Source organism: Bacillus rossius (genome assembly GCF_032445375.1).
Source record: "Bacillus rossius redtenbacheri isolate Brsri chromosome 9 unlocalized genomic scaffold, Brsri_v3 Brsri_v3_scf9_2, whole genome shotgun sequence".
NCBI classification, from domain to species: domain Eukaryota; kingdom Metazoa; phylum Arthropoda; class Insecta; order Phasmatodea; family Bacillidae; genus Bacillus; species Bacillus rossius.
This window is the reverse complement of record NW_026962013.1, coordinates 14877394-14896034: the sequence shown is the minus strand read 5'-3', so window position 1 is coordinate 14896034 and position 18641 is coordinate 14877394. Positions and strand designations below refer to the sequence as shown.

At 33.3% G+C, this 18641-nt stretch overlaps 1 protein-coding gene and 1 non-coding gene across 6 annotated transcripts in view; one reads left to right on the top strand and one right to left on the bottom strand.

Annotated features, from left to right (window-relative positions):
- The window catches only part of LOC134543313 (tyrosine-protein phosphatase non-receptor type 13-like), a 369574-nt gene extending 358987 nt beyond the window's left edge, over positions 1-10587 (bottom strand). For 3 of the 5 annotated variants that reach the window (XR_010076906.1, XR_010076907.1, XM_063388252.1), the window contains exons 1-2: positions 10249-10587; positions 9924-9993 (exon numbers count right to left, since the gene is read on the bottom strand). The gene's annotated coding sequence lies outside the window, so the exon portion shown is untranslated. The remainder of the gene's footprint in view (positions 1-9923; positions 9994-10248) is intronic. The other 2 variants (XM_063388249.1, XM_063388247.1) reach the window with 2 other exon arrangements.
- A 1480-nt stretch (positions 10588-12067) lies between these two features.
- On the top strand, positions 12068-12259 carry LOC134543366 (small nucleolar RNA U3). The gene has a single exon (XR_010076928.1). It is a non-coding gene; the product is annotated as a small nucleolar RNA U3 (small nucleolar RNA).
- Positions 12260-18641: the final 6382 nt, after the last annotated feature.

Here is an 18641-nt window from a genome sequence, read left to right as displayed (position 1 = left end):
CAGGCCAGAACCGGTTGCAGTTCAACATCATAACAATTCAGGTATTGTTAACTTATGAAATATTGCCACACATACACATTTCTCTTCATGAAATTTTTAAAATTTCACTGGCTAGACAAAAAAAAACTCGGAGAAACTGTTCAACTCCTCTGAGCTAAATGTCATGGGTTACCCAGAATGTTTTTTTCGCCCCATTTTTAATTTAGCAGTATTGTTTTTAAGTTATAATGAATATTTTAAACAATTTAACAGCAATGAAGCATAAGTTATGGAGAATGGGTAGCAGTGATTGTCAATTATGTTTAATGCAAAAGAACAGCACCATCTCATGATTAAAAAAAAAGAACCTTCAATAAAGAATTTTGTGAACTTAGCTCAATACAACCAGTTATGAGCAAAGTGACACATTGAAGTGTCTCAATCCATTTGAAACAACCCATTTTAAGTACTTATTCTCAAAACAGTGTGTCGATTCATACACAGACAAGTGATAATATAACATACTACTGAGTGATGAGGTAATAGAAGAATTGTTACATTTTTCTTTGTCATTTTTTAATCTTAGCATAATTATCTTCAATGCATACTTTAAATTATATCATTTACTTATTTTTTGATTTTTTAAACAACTCTAGCTGAATAAAAATGTTACGAAAATAACTTCAAATAAAATTTAAAAAAAAATAGCTTAGAATCAACAGAAAACACAGTTGAATGTCATTGTGAAACCAGAAAGGCAACATGCAAAAAATAAACCACTGTGATGAGAAGATGGAAGGAAATAAACTTGAAGTCCCAACTGTTTCAAGATGCAGTGATGTTTGTAGCAGCCAGCAGGCCATATGCTTTAGTCTATATGCGGTACAATGTGTGCCACACGGTCAATGCGTCGGTCACAGTTCAAGGGACAGGAGACGCCTGTTACCAAGGTCACACTTCACTGTGCACTCTCTCCACTGGTGGCCCTAGACTCTGCAAGGCCCTGGGCATATTTTCAAGAGGGGACTAACACTTAATTAGGGAAGGGGTGTTAGGGAGTATGGAATAGTCCCCAGGCCCTCGTGCGGAAAACTTGAAAAATAATCTCTTTCGAACAACGTTTCAAAGCAAATCTAAAACTTCAATTGCAACTATAATTTTGTTCATTTATCTTTCAAAATTGTGATATTCTTTCCCAATAAATTAATTTCCGGTTAGTTTTATGAATTCTTACGATCAAATTCTAGTAAAACTGCGTCATTATAGGAGGCAATACAATATTGTAATGTTTTTCTAATACAATATGATGAATTAAAATAAGTTATTGATCAGTACTTTAAATGATAAATGCTAATAACAATTTGATTTTTCTGTTCCCATTACTGTCCATATTTTTAACAAAAAATAGAAAAACCAGAGGAAGCAAAAATGAAATGGGCCGGCACAAGGCCCCGTTAGTCGCGGCTTGCCCGGCTCTGGAGCTGCCCCTGATTCCCTCGTTCATCATGGACTCACACAGCAAAGAGTCGAAACAGTACGCTAGATGTGTGATGACACATTCTGACACTTCAATGTGTCAACACGATGCATTGACACACAAACACGATGGTCATCACTAAATGCAACCAATGCAACTGCAATGATGCAGAAGAATAGCTGATATACATAAATAGAAGGGTCTATGGGATATTGTAAGATATATATTCTATTCTTCTTCCTCATTGTATTTGTCTGAAAATGATAAACAAATAAGAACTTGAACCAAGGTTTTGGTAATATTTCCTAAACACTCTCTCACAAGCCATGTTTTTTTTTTTTAATTTCCTTATTGTTAGTATTATTTAAGGCATATTTCTGTAAATTCTAACAAGAAACCTTCTTTACATTGCTTGTTCTCTTTTACAAATATTTCAACCAATAAATTACACTTCGTGAATATTTTCTGAAAATATTTGTTATCAAACAACAAATGCAATGGGAGATATTGTTAAAATTTTATAAATGGCCCTTAAATAATGGTAATGACAAGAAAATTAAAATAGTCAAATAGCTGGTGTGTGATACTGAACCGTAATACCTGGATTTACACACCATGTTGAGTAATTGCTTTCCCATGTCATCATTTTTTATTGTATGGATGTTCTACAATATAAGCTTTTATGTTTTGTAGCAAATTTGGTTGTCAGATATTTACTACAGGTTATAGATATTAGAGTTAACACAGTAATATGCGTTCACTTCTGTTACTATATAAATGGTTTTATTGGATTGACTTCACAGTCTACATTTTAAACAAAGTGTATCAGCAGCCTGCACAACAACAACAACGGAAGTCGTTAAAAAATAACAATGCTGCCAACATTAACACATAACATCCTCTTCCACTAACAGAATATTACCAAAACCAGAATCACTTATATTACGTACCTATACTAGGACGATACATATAAAGAACTAAATCGGAATTGTCATCAACACTCCCTCCCAATTCCACATTACATTCTAACAAGATTTAACTTCTCAACAAAATATTCAAATTTACAAGCAGGCAGTCCCTTGGTCATGATATCTGCTATCTGTTCAGCAGACTCTACATAGATTAATTTCACCTTTCCTTTCCCTACCAGATCTTTGACAAAATGATACTGTACATCAAAGTGCTTAGACCTTTTGGTCTCTAATGACTTAGCAATCTTAATGGTTGATTGATTATCCTCATGAACATTAATTACATCAGCCACATCTACTACTTCTTTCAGCAAATTGTGTACGAAAATGTCTTCTGTTAAACATCTACCTATAGCATAGTACTCTGACTCACTGCTACTAAGTGCTACCACACCTTGTTTTTTTGAACCCCAGCAGATAACATTGTTATTCAGTTTTGTTACAAAACCTGAAATACTTTTCCTATCATTTGTGTCAGAAGCATAGTCAGCATCAACATATGAGGATATAGTTAATGTGTTACAATATGACTTTGCTAACTTTTCATTCGAACTCAAATCTCTCATGCCCATCTTAGACTTAAGAGCAGACTTAGTGTCTTCGAGATCTGCACCAGAATTTGATACTAACAGAAAATCATCAACCCACACTAAGATATAAAAAGTACCCCTATGGTACAAACAAGGATCAATTTTTGATCGCATAAAACCCAGGTTGATCAATTCACTATTTACATAGTCATTCCATGCTTTAGGACTTTGCCTAAGCCCATATAAGGCTTTGTTCAACTTAAGAACTTTATCGTCACTGCACTGTACACCATCCGGTGGTTTCATATACACAGGCACTGGTAATTTGCTCTTCAAAAAAGCTGATCGTACATCGAGCTGGTGTAGCTGAAGACCTCGCTCAACTGCAACTGAAAGCAGAACTCGTAGCGTTGTCATCCGGGCAACTGGAGAAAATATATCTTCATTTTCCAATGTTGGCTGTTGATACCCACGAGCAACAAGTCTGGCTTTCTTCTTCGTAGTTCCATCCACACTTTTAGAAGAGAAGATCCATCTACTGTCAATAACAGATGCATCCATGGGTGCTTCAACCACTTCCCAAGTTTTCTCCAAAAGCGTTCTGTTGATTCTTTCTGCCATTCCGTTTTGAGATGGATTTCTGGCCATAGAATAACTAACACTGATTCCTTTCTTTTCACAAAAGCTCTTAAAATTGGAAGACACGTATTCACCACCTCTGTCACACCTTAAATTCTCTATGCGAGAATTAAACTTAGCCTCAACCATAGCTGTGTACATCTTAAATTTTTCAAAGACTTCTGATTTATTTCTCAGCAAATATGTGACACAGAAATGACTATAGTGATCAATAAAAGTCACAAAATAGTTAAACCCATCATATGTTGGTGGGGATATTTTTCCACACACATCAGAAGACACACATTGAAGTACTCTCTTTGCTTTGCGTTCTTCTGGTATAGCCTTCAGATAGGGTAGCTTAGTTTGTTTACCTTTCAAGCACACATCACATAACTCAGTGGGATACTTGGAAGAATGTCCCATTCTTCTATGCATCACATTGCTTGACACAGCTTTCACCATGGCTGCATTAGCATGCTCTGGTATGAGATGCATCTTAACTACATACAATCTTCCAAACACTTGTCCCAACATAACCTTACGACCACACACAATTTTAACACAAGAGTTTTCAAAACTTACTTTACATCCTTTCTCTTCTAACTTACGGACTGAAAGTAAGTTAAATGCCAAGTTCTCACACACTAAAACATCCCTAATCTTTATGTTCTCACCTCCTTCAGACATACAAGAAATATTTCCTTTGCTTACAGCTTTCAATGACTCACCTGCCTTAGCCACATTAATGTCGAAGTTCACATCAGTTCTATCACTTAGATATTTTTGATAGCAACTTTTAATGATATGGCAACTTGCACCACTATCAATAACAAAAATAACTTCTGTTAGTTCACCATCATTCATTGCAGGCTGTTCACTGTCCACATGCCCGCATGACGAACTTTCTGTATCGAACGATGTCAAAAAAGAAAATTCCACCTCATTTGTAGTTGCAGCAGTATCCTTATTCTTCAATTTTGGACAATTAAATTTCATGTGTCCCTGTACTTTGCAATAATAACACTTTCCATTAAAACTTCTACCTGGAACATAATTACCTTTGTTATGCTTATGCTGTGAATACTGATGAGATTGTCCTCTTAATCCCTTGTATGCTGCAAAAACGTTTTGTGGGCTTTCATCTTTCTTCAGAAGTCTCTCTTCTTCTGCTAATAGAGTATTTTTCACATACTCAAATTTCACAGCCGACTTATCTTTATTATACAATATATCCATGGCAGATACAACACTATCAAAATCTGAGGGCATTGCCACCAACAATTGATTAACCATTTCATCTTCCTCAATCTTTCCACCAGCCACCTTGACTTCCGAGGCCATAGACTCGAATTGCTGTAAAAATTCTTGAAGAGGCTTTTCTTTCTTGTATTCCAGTTTCCGCCAAGCTTTCTGTGCAGTCACCATGGATTTCATCCCACGTTTTTCATATGTAGTTGCTAGGGTGTCCACAATTTCTTTTGCCGTGATTTTATTCATAATCATCGGCAACATGTTGTCTGCCAATCCTTGGACGAGAAGATTTCTAGCTTTGACGTCTTCTTGCTTAAATCGTTTAAGATCAGCTTCTACCGTCGGAGGTTCGGTTGTCAACATGTGTAATACTCCATTCTGTTCCAACAGTAACTTCATCCGATAGAACCAGTTACTAAAGTTTACACCATCAAATGGTCTAATCCCAAATGGTACGTTTGCCGCATTCGCCATACTTGAATACGACATGTTTCACCAAAGACCATACACTGATAATAACCATACACACGAGTCACATGAAGCCCTTAACCAAAAACTGCATATTCTCCATAAAACCAACTATATCTCTTGAACAGAAGTTGCCTACTGGCTCTGGGCCCATAACCTATTAGAGTTAACACAGTAATATGCGTTCACTTCTGTTACTATATAAATGGTTTTATTGGATTGACTTCACAGTCTACATTTTAAACAAAGTGTATCAGCAGCCTGCACAACAACAACAACGGAAGTCGTTAAAAAATAACAATGCTGCCAACATTAACACATAACATCCTCTTCCACTAACAGAATATTACCAAAACCAGAATCACTTATATTACGTACCTATACTAGGACGATACATATAAAGAACTAAATCGGAATTGTCATCAACAATAGACTATTAGTTTTTTAAATGTCAGAAAATGTTTGTAGTTAAAATTCTTGCCTGGCTAACTGTTACATTGTTAGTCATTAGAAGTTTATTTTTGGGTTTTCACATCTGGTTTTACACATGCAAAGAGCTACATTATTTACTAATTTTTTTAAAACATTTCTACAAAAATCATAATTAGCAAAAAAAATAATATCATGGTGAGTGAAGCTCAGCATTAAATAATTACTTTTAACAGCCATCTAGATAAGACTTACCCTTTTAAAGAAGACTGATTGGCAAATCATTTGAAGTAAACTGTACATACATCACCAATTCATGTTGTGCCTAAGAGAGCTAATACAATTTGAGAATGAATTAAATAGTTCTCTGTTTATTTGCGAGTCACAATACTGCATGGCTGTGCCAAGTCTGGGTAGCAACCACGCAGTAGCAAGAAGGCAGTGTCTGGGACACAGTGGCAATCATACAGAAGGGGAGATTGGCCCACTCCCCCTTAAAATCTCCCTTGTACTAAAAACATTCTTGAGAGAAAAATAAATAAGCTACTTCACAGGTTTGAAAATGAATTTTAAACATGTCAGAAATGTGTGTTAGCATTTTTTGGGGCTATTATTTTTCAAAACTTTAGACTTGCAGTTTACCAGCACGTTATTTCATACCACTCAAAACCCTCCAGTAATGCTCCCCTCCCAAGATCTGAAGCGTGTCAACCCCTGCTGTAACAGCGTGTATCACCTCAGCTAAGAACCACTACTTTCAAAACATACCTACAACTCATAAAGCCTGATCATTTAGGCCCTAGAGGAAAAAATAAAAGGTGCAACAAACACAAATATTAAAAAATTATGAATGTCAGTATGGATCTACAATTAAAATTAATATGTATTTTATTTAAAGTAGCAAAAAAAAATTGGCAGGGAAAATAATTTAACGAGTATTATGATGAAACTGAAATAACACTGAAATTCAATATGTACACCATATAACAAAGAAATGCAATCTAATTCAGAGTAACCTAGCGCACCAAAATGCAAGTTAAATCATCTAATTAAGCAGCATTCAAAATTACTAACAAAACTTAACCCAAATTAATAATAATAATGACACTAATTAATAAAATTTTCTCTTGATTTTAATGTATGAAATTCTATGTACATCATTATTTTAACCTAAAATTTTTACCAATATGTATGAACCAAATTGAGCAAAAATTAATTTTTTACTTGGAGAATGCATAACTTATTAACTCATTACTCATTTTTATATTACATACAAAAGCCAACCAGTTTATTTTTATTTTTCTGAGTAAATCTATTCTAGTTATTTTTATTACAAATGAAATGATTTTATCTAACAAATAAGCAACTAAAACAAAATTAAGTCTTTACAAGTCACGCTAAGAATGACACGCTTGAAAAAGACTGTGTTATATATATGTAGGGTTGTGATTCTGTAGGAGAAAGTAAACTAGTGATTAAACGTGTTGTAATTAATGCACCACTGAAATACAAATGCTTGTAATTGTGCTAACAACAACACCACACATGTTTGTCAGTCGTTAACTATGAGTGCAGTGGTTGGAGAAAAGTCAATGTGTAAACATATTTTTCACATCAACTTTATGACATGTCTAACAAAACACAAATGTTGTGCCCTGCAAAAATTAATCAATTACATGGGTTTCGTAAACTACTCCCATAACATAAGTCTGGTTTTGTTAAAAAAAATTAAAGTTCTTTGGTAGACTGCAATATAATGCCAGGGTTATAAAAAGGTTTTTTTTTTACATCTAGGAAAAGTTAACATTAATTTTTGTGCATTTAGAGTTTGATATTGAAAAGCAAACTGACATGTAAGAGAAATTGAAAATAATAAATATTATTGCAACAATCAATTTTTGCTAGTGCTCTCTCAGAAAACATATCAGTGAATTGTGTGTCAAACTTGAAAGCCGACAGCAGCTGAAACAATGTTGTTCTTAATGTCATTATGCAAATTTATCAGAATAAAAGCTTGAGATGTTGAATTTATTCTTCAAAAGTTTAAGTAGGTACACATATGTTAACCAAAAAATGAAAAATGAAAAAAAAAAAAAGTACCATTTTTCTTCTTTGTAATAATTATAAGTTTATTGGCAAATAAATTATAGTGGCACAACTAATAATATAAAATTTACTTGTGAAAATAAAAAGTTGTTTCATCAACCAATAAATGGTATATTTATGAATTTGTAGGCCTAACATTTTTATAAAATAGAATTTAAACGTTCAAAGTTTTTGTCACAAATTTAATAATAAACTAGGTACATATATAAGTTATGTAATTTACAGTGACACTTAGTATTTATCTGGATGTAGGTTAAGCCCTAGCAACTTTTAAACTGAAAATCTAAATTACTTGATTAAAAGTGTAAAAGTTAAGTAATACAGTAGACTCTAAAAAGTTTCAAAGCAAATCAAGTTCAAAATAAAAATTTTTTTTAAAGAAAATAAGCTATGATTGATTTCACAATGTAAATCAAATCAAGTTGTTCATAAATTATTCCACTGGTACTTATTACCATGAAGTTATATTAACTTCATAATAAATTATGATAATTAGCAAGCATAAGATTCCTCATAACAATACTACCTATCTAAGTACCATTTATTTTTTATTCCCATCACTACAAAATCTATCATATGAAAAATTAACATTATTCTGCTGCCTACCCTAAAATGATCAATTAATAAAGTTAGTTTATAATTTAATAGTGATACATGTTTAAAATCTATAAATATCTCTGGTTTTTACTTTTTTTTAATTTATGTAAAAAATTTAAAAATTAATACTTTTGAGATAAAACAAAAATCAACAATAACAATTTTAAGTATGCTTGAAATTGATAAGCAGTTTATATTTGTTTCCACATTTAAAGAATTCACAGTAAAATTTAATTTTAATTAAATATTTGAAAAGTAACACTGTAAAAATATTAGAACTATAATAGCGAAAAACTGCTAAATGACACTCATTTTAGTTTTTTTTTTTTTTTTCCTTAAACATAGTCTGATTGGTGCTGCAGCAAGCCGCTATGAAGAAAAGAAGACAAGGCAACAGACCACCTGCCACAGCACCGGACGACTCTAAGGCCATCCAGAATGCTGACGATCAGCTGTCGGACGACGATACCAACCAGGGTTTTGGCAACTGGCTCAAGTCCTCGGAAGGATTCGAGTACTTGCGACTGTTTGTCATTGTCAACTCTGTAGTTGTGATTTTCACCATGTCTTGGTCTCATGTGAGTGAAGTGTTCAATATAATTCGCTCATATTTCTTTGACTAGGCAAAAACAATCTGCATTGGCCAGTTTACTTAATAGTTGTCATTATTATTTAATTTATTATCATAAAGCACTAGGCTGTTTAAATATCTAAAGATAATTTTAAACCTTACTTACCATTTGGGCCTAAACATTTCGCTTGCAAAGAAAGAAGAAATTGTACCTAAGTTTAACAATGTTTCCAATAGTGGCTGGACTTTTTAGAGGGGTGTTTATATTGGGTGCAATTTTGTGGTATAGTTTTTCTGTGTGGAAAAGTATGGACAGTTACTACAAGGAAGAGTTCAAGAAATATATTGCAAAATATGATGAAAACGAAAATATCATGCCATTTTCTGAGGAAAACCTTCCCATTAACAAACCAACTGACTTTCGTGACACTTATGTAGACACGACTACTATTAAAAATGATGATGTTTTGACTAGTGTACCAGATAAATTAAATGAAATGAGTCTACCTGTGGCAGTAAAACATAATAAACATACTGCACACTCACAATCAGGAAATGAACCCAGTGAAAATATCTGGTGGTCTGAAGAAACGGATGAGGAGCTGTGCCCATTTTTAACAGATATTGATGACACAGAACAAACTTGTAAAAAACATTAATATATATTTATTTATATAATAAAATGACTGTGATGCCCTGTTTTAAGATCAAAATGTACTTATTCTTTAAGCATTTATAATTTATATACTAAATCTATGCTATGATTGTGTGTAGCTTATATCCAAAAATGTTTCAATTTAATAAGTGTTTGTTGCATGTTAATTTGTTTCTGTGATTCGTTAAAACATGTGTAAAAAAACAAGGACTGCAGCACATAGCCTCAGAAACCAACAACATACAAGAAAAAGTGAAGGCAGTCTTACCTCCCACAGCTTGCTATAAATTCACGTGAAGTTGTTCAACCTAATGTTAAAAATAATACACCACATCACCCTGAAAACATACAAAAACCAAGTTACAAATAATATCTTTGTCAATATTTTAGTAGCTAATTAGTACATTAATTTTATCCAATTAAATTAAATTTTTAATTTACTTGAACTAGAAAAGTTCAGATATTGCAGTTTGTTTTAAAAAGCGTACAAGCATTAATAAATGTTAAAGTTGTTAATAATTTTCGCAAGTACATATTATTTCAGTAATTACTGCATTTACAGAAACATATTTAATCTGTTTAAACATTGTTACCTTTAAAAACACGAATGCTGATCTGCCAGATATTAATCCCACTAGGCACACGTTTTTAGCACAAGCAATTCAAAACGTTAACCGCCATTTTAATCCATAAACAGCTGACTAAAATTGACTGCTATTGGTTGCACTTGCAAATTGACGCAGAAGCAGAGGAAAAAACAATTGAACTTTGAGACAGGCAAGGAGACAGGTGAGTCATTTGACAAAAAGTACAAAATTAAACGTTCTCCAAACAGCAATTTAATGTTATTTCTAAAACCCTCTTAATTTCCTTGTCTACATCACAAACAGTATAGCCGGAAATATAGAAATCACTTTTTCGTTTTTCTATCACAGAACGGTCATTTACGATTTCAAGTACGATCAATCGACTTTAAACCATGTTTCAAAAAGCTTATACATTTACAGTGCAGATAGCAACACATGCTAAAATTCGCACTAGTGCTGCCATCTCTCCAGTAAGTTATAGTTCAAAATAACGACTCTGGTGCAGCTATGTGATGGTGCTGCGCTCTCTACTTAGGTCGAATAGCAATATATCGATTACTTTTACATCGTTCAATCGATGTATAGAAAATGGCTATCGATTTAGATTGGAGTAGGTTGTCCGTTCACTTGAGCGCGGTAGTTTCACCGTACTCGTATTTATTCATATGTCGTTTGGCGTGAGGTATTAGTGCTTAACCTATATATAGTTATGCTTATCACTGACTTACTGACTCTATTACGCCAAAGAGATATGAATACCTTAGAGACAAGCGTATCACGAAGCACAAATAGTAGCTTAATCCATATAAATATATATAAAATAGAAAATGGAAGAGTAACAATAGAGTAACATTTGAAATACAGCTACATAAGTGGAACACGCCATAGTTATTAAATTTAAGTGACGCCTTACGAATTATTATGCTTATAATTACTCAAAAGTCTTATATTTCTAAAAGTTAAGCTCTAAACGAAAAACGGTGAAAATAGTTCCCTTCTTGGAAATTTAAGTTTGCGACACTGGGAATGTTTTGATGATATTTTGAATTTTATAGTTATGCCCTTTCGAAAATATTTTTTTCTTATTTTTTCAATATGCTTATATCTCTCAAGTATATAATTTTATTAAAAATACGTCGGTATGTATGTTATATATAATATTATGTCAACATTTTTTTTTTCAATTTTATGTGTATATTTGCACAATATTTAAAGAAATTTAATTTTTAATAAACATTTAGTTTGTATTTAATTAAAGTGTTTATTTTATTCATAATATTTAAACGGATGCCTTAGGCGCCTTAAAAATTCATAATATAATATAAACTATCACGCAAAACATAACGGCCGTCTGGTTAGCTGTTAATATTTCTACTATTTTCAGTCTAAATGATCTTTGACGTTATAATGTAGTCAAGTTGAGGCCTATACCCAAATAAAGGTGTAATAATAGGTATTAATATGATTATATAAAGTAAAATGTTAATTCTAAATTGTGCATAATTAATTTCGTTCATGGCGTGATTAGATATTTATTTTATTTCGAAGTTGGTAATTTCTCAATTGTAAGTCAAATTACCAAATGTAGTGGCAAAACTGCTCTGTAGAATAGCGCGCAAGTGAAAACGTTTTAAAATGTATTTTTAACTGCAAATATGATCAAATTGATCAAAGAAGAAGAAATTCGATTACAATTCAAAATAATATTTTTCATTATTTAACTGTTTTAGGTTAAAAGTGTCCAAATTTTTAATTCAATTTAAAATAAAATTATTATTGTTATGTTTATGGAGTTATATATTTTTAGAAAAAAACTAACAGTGTTAAGACTATTCTTCACATGATCATTTCTGTAGTATTAATATATTTATCTATTATTAAAATCTGAGAGGATTTCAGCCGTGATGATGAGGCATTAAGCTAGTCCCGGAGCGTGAGAACAATTTGCGTGTGCTCTGAGTGTACTTGTAGGTTATCGATGATCGTTCTAAATTGAGAGAGTATTAGTCTGAACGATGAATAAAAATCAAGTAATAGGAATGAATTTATTTATAAAAGTGATTCGTCTACTTTTTTTTAGTGATAGGCAGAACGATTTAGAGATGATAAAAATATTTTTTTTCTATCACAGTATATACTGTGATTACTCCTATTGAATATCTGTGATTTTTAGCTGTGATACGATTACAGGTTAAGCAATTGTATGTTCTAATGGTGAAAGTAATAATTTGCGGCAAGTACTAATGGACAGGGGCAGGCATTTTTCGCGGAAAAAAAAATCAGAACTGCTATTAGGTAGCAACAATGCATATCCGCACCAACGGTTTCTTCCTGGTGATTGACGGCTGTCTGCGAGAGAAGTCGTTGCCTTATTTTACCGAGCTACTCAGCTCGCGTTTGCTTCCGCACTGAATTACTGTGATTGGTGATGTAACAATCGACATGTGCCTGAAAGAAACTCACCCAATCACGAAACACAGACGATGCTACAGTGTTTTGAATTTCAACTGAAACCACAAGGAAGAAATTACTGGTGCAGTATGCTTTGTTGCAACCTAATAGCCTTTCAGATTTTTTCGCGAAAAATGCCTGCCCTACTAATGACGTAACTCTACAATTGCGAGTCATTTCTAACACGTACACATAAAAACAATATTTAATAAACCGATAGTAACTAAAAAAAATTAAATAAACTGCAAAGAGGAAGTTACAAAAAACAATAAAACAAATAAGAGTTAATTATTGAAGTAAATATGCTATATGTGATTTAGAAAATCACTTTCGTAACGCTAATATATGTTACTAGTAATGTAAATACAAAAAAAAACTTAAAATTGTGCCCAGAAATATCATTAATATAAAAGACGTCGGAAATATCGTGGCATTTTCCTTATCTTCAACAACAGTAATAATAACTATATGCTACCAAACAATTGCTCCAGAAAAAAAATTACAACAATCGTAAATTACAAATAAAAATCTTACTTGATTAGAGACTAAACGTTTGTATTTATTTTATTTTATTACATCTCTGTGTTGACCCCTATACATGTATATCATACAATTGGGGTATATAGAGCGTCAATAATTGCACATATAAATCATAACAGAGATTACAAATAGATAAAAACAAATACGACATATTAACAAATCATAATCACGATACAAACATGATGCCAAAAAAACATACCACATCATATTGAATAACTACCTATATAAATTATTAATGAATTTTAAAAGAACTACATGAGTTAAAATATTAATTGATATTATAAAAACAATTCTTATGTAATACTTTCTTTACATTAACCTTAAATTTCTTTTTATCTAGGGCAGCTTAATACTTTATATTGGTTAGGTAAAGAATTAAAAAATTTGGCCAGAGACACAAAGGGACCTTTCTGAACAACTGATAATGATAACGAAGGTAAATTAATGTTATCATTATATTTTGTATTATATTTGTGCACTTCGTGATTCTTTATAAAGAACCCCATGTTATCATTTATGTATGATAAAGCATTGCAAATGTATTGATTAGTCAGAGAGAAATTCTTTCACTCTCAAATAAACCTCTACAAGAGTCTCTGGGTCTTTTATTACTAGAGACCGGAAAAATTTGCGATTTCAATGACCTGTAGGATATACTCTATGATCCTCTATGCACGCGGGAAAATTACGTCTGTTCATTGGCTACTGACTCGTGTCACCTGTTAATTAGGACACTAGTAATTCGATACTTCTTTTGTTGAAAGTTTATCATTGGCCTAATGTCATTCAGATAAACTGTGGCCCAATCACTGATGCGGTAAAAAGGCAAAGGTATTTTGATTCTAGCCTATCGCGAAATGAATCCGCGAATTTTTCCGGTCTCTATTTATTACACAAAATTCTTAAGGCTCTTTTCTGAATAATAAATACTTTCTTTTGATTCAACTGAATTACCCCAAAGTACTATTCCATAGGACATAATAGAATGAAAGTAAGCATAATAAATTGATTTCAACGTATCAGTGGCGTAGCCATGATTTGAGTATGGGGGTGTTAAGAAGCGTGCCTCCCCCCCCCCCCCCCCCCCGTATTAAAGCGGGGGGGGGGGGGGTCCTCCCCCGGGAAAATTTGGATTTTAAGGTGTAAAATAGTGCTATTTTAGCAGTTTTCGGTACTTAAATTTAAATATTGTAATGGTAAAAATTTATTTGGTGCTAGGGGGGGGGGGGGGTTGAACCCCTAACCCCCCCCCCCCCCTGGATACGCCCCTGATCCTTAGAAACAAACTGCGAAAGTCATCTTGAGTTTTTTTTTTTTTTTAAATGGGGGACCCCCTATCTCTTTTAACGATTGTAACGAATCCGGTTGGCTTGTTGTAAATCGTTACCCAATGTTGGTTGAGAAAGGCTGTACGATAGATTAATTTATACCTTTTTAAAAAATAAAATAAAGTTAAAAAAGTAGTAAGAAAATTAATTAAAAATTTAAAGTACTATTTATAAATTAAATTAACTATACTGCCTGGCAGGCAAAAGAGAGGAGAAAGATAGGAATGTCACTTCAGTAACCATGATATATTACTGTTTATTATTAAGATTGCTGATTTAATCAGGGGTGCTCACAAGGGGGGGGGGGGGGGGTAACGACGCAGACTGCGTCATTAAAATTTCAGGGGGGGGGGGGGGGGGGGGAGTGGTTAAAAGACGAGATAAATGTATGTATTATTTACATAATTATAGCTTCTAGTGTGAAAATACGTTTCTGGTGCTTTGATAATTTAAAGGGATCTTGTAAATCAAATTGGCCACCCCGCACTTTCCTCAACAAAAGCAGTTTGGCATCTGTCGGTTCAGGATAGAAATATTACCTGATATGACCAAAATTATTATTAGAAAATCAGTTTTAATTAATGCAAAATGTGATAAAATATAATACTAAAAAATTATAATATTATAAAATAATTGAGTAAATCATTGAGAAAATGGCATAAAAATTTCGGGGGGGGGGGGGTGCCGCATCATTAGGTTAGGGGGGGTGAGTCATAGTGCTTGGGGGGGTGGGCACCTCTGATTTAATAGTAATATTAGTACTGACTCAATAGTCTAAGGAGATGATAACACTTTACTAAATTCATATGGAACTTTTAAAGCGCTACTAGAATATAAAAAAAGCCAAAGATGGATATAAAATTGAGTATTAATGTTATTTATGATCTACACGCAGACTGATCTGTTAAATTTAGGTTAAGTTTAAAAAATAAATTGAACTAACTTAGTTAAAGATTATCAATGTAGTTAGTAAAAAAAATGGCAAGAGGAGCATTATTACGTTAAATTAAATGCTGTTATTTTGCTTTCTTCCAAAGCATATTAAGTTACAGATAATAATGGAGAATTCGTGTTACTTTTAAAAAATGTATTGAGAACAGGCTATGACAATTAAGTACTACAAACTATTTCTCAAATATAACCGGAATTATAATTTCTTGCAACTAGGCATCGTCATGATAATGATGAGTTCCACTGTAGGCCCAGTTTTATAAGATAATCCGAATATATTATGACAGTTAAAATTCTATATTATTTCCCATATATTCCATATGTAAAATGTAATATGACTTAAAACATATCGTACCGCATTATGAGATTCATTCAATAAATTAAATATTGATCAGTACAGCAAACATATCTTTTGTTCGTGGCTAATTTTTACCACATATCTATCCGTTTCCCACAGCACTTTTTACGTACATCCTGAAAGACAGCAGTTATAGAATAATATTTTGTGATGTATATTAATCCACATGGGAGTAGATTCCGGGAAAGGGGGCCCGGGTCCTCCTGGAATCAAAAAGCTTCTCTCTGAGAGGGCCCATTTGTGCTTGCAAAATCCTAACTGTGAAATGGAAATGATAAACTTTATCCTCTCTCTCTTGCCCCCCCCCCCTCCCCCCACCCCCCCCCCCCTCCGGCCAAGGAAATCCTACCGATGCCCGCCCATGTTGGTACAAACAAGGAGATTAACTTCCCGCGAAATCAATCGTTGCGACCACACTCGCTCAGTTCAATCACAGGGACTATCCTTAAGGCCCCCACACACTATCAGTCCAGGTGCTCAGTTTGGAGCAAACAGTCCGAACTTACAGTTTGGAACTGAACTGAAGCCTCCTTCACACACGATCAGTCTCGTGCTTGCTGTTGGTTTCATCGTGCAGTATGACAAAAAAAAACTGTTGATGTTTGTAATTGCAGTTGCACTTTTAGTTTTTTTTTTTTAAAGGAAAAAAAATAGTAAAGCAACCAAAGAGTTAAAAAGAAAAAAAAGTTTTACCGTGACACTCAGCTGATGGACTGATTTTTCGGACTGGCAGTTTGGACTGGCGAAACGCTGTTCCCACACACGGTAGTTCGAGCTGAGTGCTCTCGAACCCACAGTCCGATGTGATATAAACCCATCAGTTCGTCAGTCTATCAGTTCCGACTGATCAGTCCACCGTCCTTGCAAACACACGACAGTTCCGACTGTTCAATTCCGGGTAAATCTGTATTGTACGGATTAGCGCCAAAAAAAATCGTAAAAATATGAAATAACTTTCATTATATGCTATATTACGTCCTCTTTTCAGAACCGCCTGCGGAGATTAAAAATTCTAATTACTTTTGGAGATATCGAATTTTTTAATATTCATTTTTTGGCGATTTTTTTTAAAAAAAAATTTAAAAATCCGAAAATACCTTTATTCTGTGCTCTTTAACTTCCTCTTTTCATTAAACCCGGCGGAGATCAGAAATTCCAAATGCTTTAGGAGATATGGAATTTTTAATTTTCGTGATGTGCACTGATGCGGCGTTTAGCGGGAAGTCTACGATTCACACATCCTTCTGGACATACCCGAATACTCACGTTGGCAAGCCTTCTTTTCTTAAAATTAGCAAGAAGTAATTAAAAATACTTTAAAACACTGTGGATGGTTGGTTATATTAGGTAAGTATAGCTACATTAAAAAACTGTAAAATCATTTTATGGTTGCTTAGCAAATAACTTTTTAATATGTAGCTATCCAGCGCTAGGAAACCGTTTACATGATTTCACAGTATTTTTAATGTAGCTATCCTAACCAAATCAACCATCCACAATGTTTTGAAGTATTTATAATGTAGCTAACATAACCTAATTGACCATTAGTTTTCATGAGTTGCATATTTATTTACAATAAACAAAAAAAAACCGAAGATGCACGATCGGGCGTTTGCCTCTCGTCTGTTGAAAGAAGGCTTGCCAACGTGAGTATTCGGGTATGTCCAGAAGGATGAGTGAATCGTGGGCTTCCCGCGTTCCACCATTGTTGCTTGTTTACAAGTATGATTTTTTTTTTTTTTTTTTCGCGACGTAGTTGAACGACTACATCACGTAAAAAGAAAATTACGTGAGTTCCTACTGTTCATCCTTTTTCCCGGTTTGTTAGGTCAGGTCAGCTACATTATAAATACTTTAAAAGTAAACAACCATTAAAATTAATTTTATTATTTTTAATGTCCGTTCAGTTTCAAAGTATTTATACTGTAGCTGACCTGACCTAATCTACCTTTGTCCCGTTTTGTTAGGTCAGGTCAGTTACATTATAAATACTTAAAACTATACAAGTAAAATTAATTAATATTATTTTTAATTTCCGTTTATTTTGAAGTATTTATCATGTAACTAACCTTACCTAATGGAAAATTTCTGTTATTTAGGCATTCACGCACACACGGCAAAATATAAAATGGCGTCTGTTGAATGATTACATAGGGCTTGTATTGCAAAATAAGAACGGCGATATCTCGAAAAGTAATTGGAATTTTTAATCTCCGCAGGCGGTTTTGAAAAGAGGACGTAAAAGAGCATATAATGAAAGTTATTTCATATTTGTACGATTTTTTTTGGCGCTAATCCGTACAATACAGATTTACCCAATTCCGTCTGATAAGTCCGAACTGTCCGTTCGGACAAATCGTGTGTGGCGAGGCCTTTAGATTGCAGTGTGCATTTCAACGGCTATTTACTCATTGTTTCCAATGCACGACATCTGCTATTAGCACTGTTATTGTTTCTTTGTGCTTTGTTGTCAGACATATACAAAGAGCACAAAACAATTAAGACACAATTTTATAATGGAAGGAAATTTTTTGAATGTAAAACTTTTTTTTCTAAGAAAAACTTGGAATTTATTTTTTCTCGTATTTCATCAACAGCTTCATTTGATAAATGTAATTATATATTCTACGGAAACGTTACAGAAAGACGCCATCTTGTTTACAATCGTATTATTTTAATATCACAAATTTTTACTCTGTTTGACCATATGACATAACTAATGAACTGCCTTGTTATTAATAGTGACGACTGCTACAAATAGATTCTCCAGT